Consider the following 8,421-nt stretch of genomic DNA (forward strand, 5'->3'; position numbering starts at 1 on the left):
AAGTTTGAGCTTCCAGACAGTCATCAAAAAGCTCATTCAAATTCAAAAGAGTTTATTAATTATTTAATTACTTATATTTTAAAATAAATTATCAGAGTGGAATAGTTGGCATTTTAAATCCTTTCGAGTATGTGATGCTTTCTGGCTCTGATTTTATTTTTCTTAACTTCTGCCATTGGACTGAAAGCCCCTGAAACTCCATAAACCACTAGCTCGGACTGGCCATCTTACTGCTGATGTTGGCATCATGATCTTCACGTGTGTTTGACAACTCTCATGATCTCAGATTTTGGTTTCTGGAATAGAACGTCAAGCAAATGACTTGATCATATATGCACACACAAGATTATCCGTATTTGAAAAAGAATCCTAGGACTATGCTTGCTTTCTGCACATCTTACAAGATTAGTGGAAGCTATTCATATATAAATATAGGGTAAATTATAAATTTCATCAATTAACTTTCTTTTCACTATTATTTTGGACATTAAATTTTTTAAAAATTAATTTATTCATTAAACTTTCGATTTGCTATTATTTCGATCACTTAGATGTTAAGTCATAAATGAAATAATACATGAAGCCATGTGTGCTTATGTGGACTGTTTTTATTGATATAAAATTCATGTGTACGTTATCCAGGCAATTTATTTTATTTTCTTCCTCCAAATATGAAAGTTTTACAGTTTCATCATTGTGCCATGATAGTGTTGCAATTATTATTTTTCAGCATCTTCTTCAAACACTCAAGATATTGACGAACTCGTTTCATTGTTTCATACTACTCTATCAGTTTATAATTTACTTAAAGCACTTTAAACCCCATAAAACTCAATCTTAAACCCAAAACTTATGAAACCCAAACCAATCTTATCTATAATATCCACCATCTAATCAATATGGAATCCCACTTCCTCCTCCTACACAAAAAATAAGAAAGTTTTAGGGTAATTTCATAATTTTAAAAGAAAAATGTTTAATCATAATATCGTTAAATATTTAGTGTTTGAGTAATCAAAATAAGGACACATTAAAAGATCTATGAATAAATAAAAGATCTTAATTTTAATGACAAAAAGGAATAAAAATAAAGTTTATTAATTTATTATCTTAAAAGTTAATTAAATAATTATCATTTTGATATAATAATTAAATTATTCATACACTAGCCATATAAATAAAAACTAATTGCATTAAACACATTTGGATATATAATTTTAAAAAAAAACATCAATTGAATTAAGATTTAATCAATTATTTTATTAACTAAATTAATTACAAAGAAAAGATCGAAACACATATCATTATTGTATGCAATTAACACGTTCCAAAAGTGGATACATGATATATATAACCAGTGGTTTAAGTTAACTAGCTATAAATATTATATGCTAACCTGGATTTATCATTATCTTATTAAATTAAAAACTGCAAAACTTGCGATCCAACCCAACTTGCATTACCTTTCGCGGCATGGGACATTGAACTGCTGACTAATTTGCCCGCAAGTGATGGATCTCCCATGGATATCATCATCCATAAATGGCAACTAAAATTTTATGAATTTTTTTGCGTTTATTTTTTGAAGCATTACAACTGGTGGAGGAGATATCATTAACAAGGCTTAACCTTGGACATAGAGTTTCAATCACATGTTCCTTTGGATTGTGGTTTGATATAAGCTCCTTTCATTCAATATACTATAATATATTTATTTAATACAAAAAAGCAATGTGTACAATAATGTGTCATAGCTTTATATAATATATGACTTCATTACTTCTCAAAAGAAGAAAAGCTAAGAGGGCAATCTTGATGTGAGAGAGTACGCCATTTAAAAATGGTTTGAGAAGGAGATTAAGTCCAAATATTTTTTTTTTTAAATTTATCTAGAAGTAATATTTAAAATTTAAAATTTATTTGATGATCGATTATGATATCTTATAATAATTTTATTGTAATGCGTGCTTTTGATTATATTTATATAATAGGTGAGTGGATCTATAATTATTATATTCTGAATCTTTGGAAAGCAACTTATATCTTATCGTTGAAATTAACACCTAATTAAACATAAAATAATAATGTGCATATTGAGAAGGAGCATCATAGGATGGCAATGCATCCCCATCACTTTATAATCTCTTCCTTTCCTTCATTTCTAATAAATAACACACTTGTCTTTGTAACCTTTTTTTAGTTCTTTCACATGGATTAGTTTCTCTCAGATAGAAGCAATAGCTTATCTATTTGAACACGCTTCGAATGCCGGTTCTTTGTAGTCTTGCATTTGAACACACTTCGATGGTCCTGATCTCCTTAGTAGTTTTCTTTGTAGTCTTGGATTGATGTATTTTCTTTTTTGGATAAATCAGAATTTTATTATCCAAGAGCAATGAAATTTACAACCAATCACCAATCAAGACAAAGGAGCATTACAAACATACAAAAGAACAAAAGATTGGTTAGACTATATTCCAAGCATTACAAAGATGGAAGTTAGTGCAATCAAGTCTATTAATAGTTTTTCCTCTAAGCCTTATACTAACTATTTCAATGATTTCCTTGAGCAAGTTGTCAACAGTTCGGGATCGTCCTTGAAATAGTCTGTGATTACGTTCTTGCCACAAAAAATAGATACAAGCATTCCATGAAATCTTCAAAATAGTGATGATTAGAGACTCCCCTTTCCACTTAGAGCTGGCACGAGAAACCATTTCTTCCCAAGTCAGTGCAGTGTAGTTCATACCATTCAGTTGAAGTACAGATTTCCAGAGGCCAATAGCCAAGGGATATGATGTATATAGAGACCGGGAAGGATTAATTATTTTTCCTCTCAAAGTTTTTGGTTTAATAACATTTTAGATTTTTATCAGATTAAATTTAAGTAAAATTAAACTTTTGTTCCCTTCAATTTTTTAAATTAAATACTTAATAAGTCTCTGTTATTTTAAATTTAGGTACCTTGCCTCTCCCAATATGTCATCGAGTGACGTCAGGGAAAATTACTTATTTTAGTCACCAACTTATTATTTAGTTTCTGTTTTAATCGTTCAATTATTATTTATTTTAAATTATATCTAATGTTATGTTTTGGTTTTGTTTTAGTCACTCATTTTTAAAAAATTACTTGACGTGTCATTATAAGATAATGTTACGTCAGGATTGAAAAATAATTAAAAATATGTCACATTAGCTTCAATGTTAATTTTCTAACGGCAAATAATCAAAACAGAACTAAATGTAACATTAGATAATAGTTAAACGAACAAGATATAAATTAAGTAATAGGTGGGTGACCAAATATGTAGTTTATACTAAATAAAAAAGTATGTTTCAATTATGTTTAGAAAATTATGTTGGTCCAACTAATATTTTTTTTCTAGATTTAATCTCTCTCTCTCTATATATAATTGTTATTATATTTTTAAATTAAAAAAATATATGAATTATGTTAGATAAAATTTTTATTATATTTATATTTATTCAACCTATAAATTTTTTCTGGATTCGCTACGGATTTCATCTGAATTCCTAGCAATGTTAGTCTTGATAATTTCCACATGGTAGGGTGGTGATTACTAAAATTAATAAAAGGAACTTTGCTGTGAAAAAAGAAATGATATTTTGCAAATGATTAGCTTATTTTTATTAAATAATTATATGTACTTGAATTCATTTGTTAAAAACGCTAACAAAATATTCAATTGTATTGCATTTTAACTTCCATATGATATTAGAAATCATCAAATTTGAGAGTGAATTGTAAATGATAAAATATGTATCAGAATGCCATCTCAGCATGATCATATACATAATACTATATTTGTTTTCCCATGCAAAAAAGGATTTTCTTAGTGGAAGAGTTCGAAGATGTTGGTGAGGTGCAACTTCTTTGCGATGAATAATGGGTAGACTTAAATCTTTAGTTTAATACAATCTGAAGATCTTGGTGGGTTTCATCTGGGTTGCCACTTGCCATTTCTTAAACATGGGAACTTGCTTTGTCAGAAAAAACTACATATATATAAGATCCAGGTGTTTGCCTGTTCTCATATGTAGCAACTTTTTGCGATGAATAATTGATAAAAAGAATTATGATTTAGTTTAATACAAACTGAAGATCTCGGGGAGTTTCATTTGGGTTGGCAGTTCTAAAACCTGGGAACTTGATCTGTCGGAAAACAAGCATATCCAAAATAAAATAAAAAATGATCCAGGTGTTTGCCTGAACTCAGAATTCAGGAGTCTAAATAAAACAAGGTGAAGGAAGAACATATTTCAGGATTCTTTGTTGGCAAAGATTAAAGGTTTTTAGATATTTTCGCATTTGAACCTGGAACTCAGTTTCCTTTTTTTCTCTCTCTTTTTTGCGTGGACTCAATCTCCCAATTAGGAAACCTTAAAAACTTAAAAAGAGGAAAATGATTTTTACAATTCCCCACACTTTACTGACACGTGGTGACGCACCCAGGTCGTACAATTTAGAGACTCAAATTGCCCATGAAAACCAGGTGCGAAACTGGAATATCATTTGAACAATAGTCTTTCAAAACAGATGTAAAAAAATTACTACAGCTAATCTATATACTGATCATATGCTATTTTCATGATCATGGCTATGATTTGACTTTAACGGAATTGGGACTGTGCCAATCCCACTATCATTTTGGTTAGGTGTATGTGTTTTTTCCCACCTATTTTTTTTTCTAAAACAATTTCTAAGGTGGTGGGCTAGATATATCAAGCAAGTTACTTTGATTGGACGACTTTAAACATTTAATGCTTAATTGGGAAGACATGGATCGTGGCTTGACAAGTTGCCTAATAAATTATTAATCTAAACATCCTAATTTTACCTGCTTTGAGACTGCCTTTTGTTTTTATAGCCTTTTTTTCGTGGAAAAGGAAGATGCTTGGTTGGAGCAATTAACTGTTGGGAATCTTGTTTGATGTCACCCCATGAATTGAAAAGATTCAAATCTTTCCCCCATCTAATCCTTAGGTCTCTCCATTTGCCTTAAATTTAACCATCACTATCAACTTTATTTCCACACTTTCACAATCACCACTTATTTCCTCCACATAAAATCCACTCAAACAAACCAGATAAAAGCGACCAACGTTTCAGTTGTCTTTGCGACATATTTGGTAAATCCTAGGTTTTTAATCTTTAAAATTTAAAGTTTTATTTTTATCATATAATTAAAGGGATCGTGTGTTGATTATATAGTTATGTGTTTATATTTTATTTATCACAATATATATTAATTTTAATTTTTAATGTATTTGAAAATGTTTTTTTAATATTTCAATTATATATTCATTTTTTTGTTAATACAAAAAAAATTCTATTAATTAACTAGAATTATGTAAATTCTTCTGCAAAATAGATACAAGCTTCAGCAAAGACTCGATGAAAATGTCTACACCAATGAGAGCACCACAAGACAAAGCAATTTAACGATTTGTAATGTCGTTATGCTCACGACGAATATATCGCATTTCAGTAGTCCAGTCATAATCACATATTTCACATATGACATTTACCAAAGTACTCCCCATTAGAGCCTTGGATGAATGATTACATATCCTTGTCACCTATAGGTTATCTATTTCTAAGATCACATTCCATAATCCTAACCTCCACAAATGTAATAATATATCATGAACAATCTAGAGCTCAATTACGAGGACAAAATGTTTTCCTAAACTTCGAATGAAGTCGAAAATCCATTTTTCTTCAGAGTTTCTTAATAGACCACCTACAGTTTTTATATTATAATTGACCCTCACCGAACCATCTGAATTAGCTTGATCCAACCATGAGATGGTCGCGACCACGCTAATGGAGTGATAGCCAAATATATCTCCATCTTTTAATGCTGAAATCATTTATATAGGAATTGTAATAATTGACTTTTATTTAGGAGATTGAATTAATCTAATAAAACACACCAATCGAATTCATTTACTTTTCCAGCTTATTATCTCCAATTTTAATTAAAAATATTAATTAAAATTAATAAATTCCGATTGAACTTTGCGAAGTTACTCATCTTTAAAAATCTAAAGTCGGTCGAATTACATACCGACTTTACTATTTATATCATATTTTATTAATAAAAAATCTAAAGTCTATATATTTACCTACCGACTTCACTATTCATTATTTTTTTAATTTAAAGATTAACTTTATAGAATAAACAGTCACTTTATAAAAAATGGAAATTTAAATTAAAAAATAATGAATAGTGAAGTTGCTATATAAGTATAACGATATTGAATTTTAATTTTAAATAAATAAAATGACAGTGAATTAATATGTAATTTGACAGATTTCACTTTTATTGTAGTAAATGCAATAGATTTTAAAAACAAAAACGAGTGTGTGCTATTTCAAAATTTAAAAACTCAAGTATAATATTTGAGTAATTTTACCAAATTGATACTATACGTTATTTTTTTCTTCTTAAAATAGATAGTAGATATATGAATAAAAGAAAATACTTTGTATACAAATATTTTTGTTTTTTTAATAATGATTATAAATAAACTAATAAAATTATATAGATATTTTATTAAATATGAATTATATTCTTAATTATTTTATTTAAAGTTTATCGGTATCATATATATCATCAAAGTGTGTTTGAGAAGTTAAAAAGATATGGTATACTTTATGTCATCAAAGTTTTAGTCATTGTCATTAAATAAAACAGAACTGCTGAGACATGGTAAACTTTATGTCATATTATCTTACAGTGATATATTAGCTTCACTGTTAATTTTTTAACGACGAATGACTAAAATATAATTTTAGGAGTGATCTTAAAGAAGAATAGTTAAGTTATCAAAAAGGAACAATGAGTATAATTAAGTGACTAAATATGTAGTTACCTAAAAAGTATCTGAAATGAACTTTTATTCTAGGTGTTTGGTGTCCTTCCACGCAATGGAAAGAAGACACTTTAAATTTACGTATGAAATTATATTAATATTTAATTTTCTAATTAAGTTTGATATTATTAGTTGATTAAATGTTAATGCAGTTGAAAACCATAAAATTATTTTTATTTATAAAGTGTATAAAATAGTATTATAAGAGTATTGTTTTTTTCTTCATATTTTTAAAATATTTAAGTCATAATATTAGCACGAGCTAAGCGATTTTAATAATTAATGGATCGTTGTTATTCATTGAGATCTCATGTTCGAGCACCACATATGTAGGAGTGTTTAAGCGCTCAGCGTTAAATAATTGAGAGTCTTTAAACATATACTATCTTATATCCGTATCAGATTATTCAAAAAAACTCATAATATCGAAATACATTTCCTTACTTAAGGATTTCTTGGACAAAGATCTAACGCTTAGCCATTGAATCAAGTTTAGAAGTTGTTATATTATTAATAAAACTACTATTTAGATTAAAATATTATTAAAATTAATTTTATATATATTTATTAAAATTTATAAATTATCACATAAGTTATAATATAATACAATATATTAATTTTATACTAATAATTAATCATGTTTATATTCATAACAATATAATAATAAAAATATTATAAGAATACATTTATTAAATAAATTGATATTATAATATGTCATGTTTATAACTAGATTACTCATTAATATTACCTTATTTATAATTGATAACACCAATCATAAGTAAAATTAAAAATTCAGCTTAATGATATTTAAGGCTCTCAAACTTTTAAAAAAACATTAATGTGACCCTTGATTTTATTTTACATTCAATGTGGTCTTTAAATTTTTGGGGAAAACAATTTGATTTTTTGACCGACGAAAATCGCAATTATTATCATGATATTAGAGTGAAAGTTTACAATATTGATATGACAGTTTACGATGTTGACATGACAATATACAGTAGACGATAAAGCGGTAAAATGGCTTAATTGATTCTTTCAAAATACTTATTTAAAATTATATAAATTTAAAATATAAAAATTATTAAAATGAAAATACTAAAAATTAAATCGTTAAAAATGGTCAAATATAACTAAATTTCAAAAAATAAAATAATAAAAAATTACAAAAAGAATAAGACAAAATATTAAAATTTTTGAACATATTCGTTAAAAAAAAAATTCTCTCGTTAACCTGGGTCTACTGCTATTATCTATTATTGAACATTTTTTATATCGTATTAGTCGGACGACTAAATAAATAGTTTAGCCTTTATTTATATATGTTTATGTATTGGAAAACACTGTCACTTTAGCGTCACTCTCCCAACTTCGTTGTCCATTTCAAATCTGGGTAAACTACACCCAATGTCACTTAATTATAGGTTTTATAATAAACAAGGTACTTTTTCTAAATATTGTCACAAACAAATCATTAATCAATAAATATTAGATGAGAAAAATGATGTGATATGGTATAAT

This window comes from Hibiscus syriacus, unplaced genomic scaffold (genome assembly GCF_006381635.1).
Source record: "Hibiscus syriacus cultivar Baekdansim isolate YM2019G1 unplaced genomic scaffold, ASM638163v2 tig00112491_pilon, whole genome shotgun sequence".
Lineage (NCBI taxonomy): Eukaryota > Viridiplantae > Streptophyta > Magnoliopsida > Malvales > Malvaceae > Hibiscus > Hibiscus syriacus.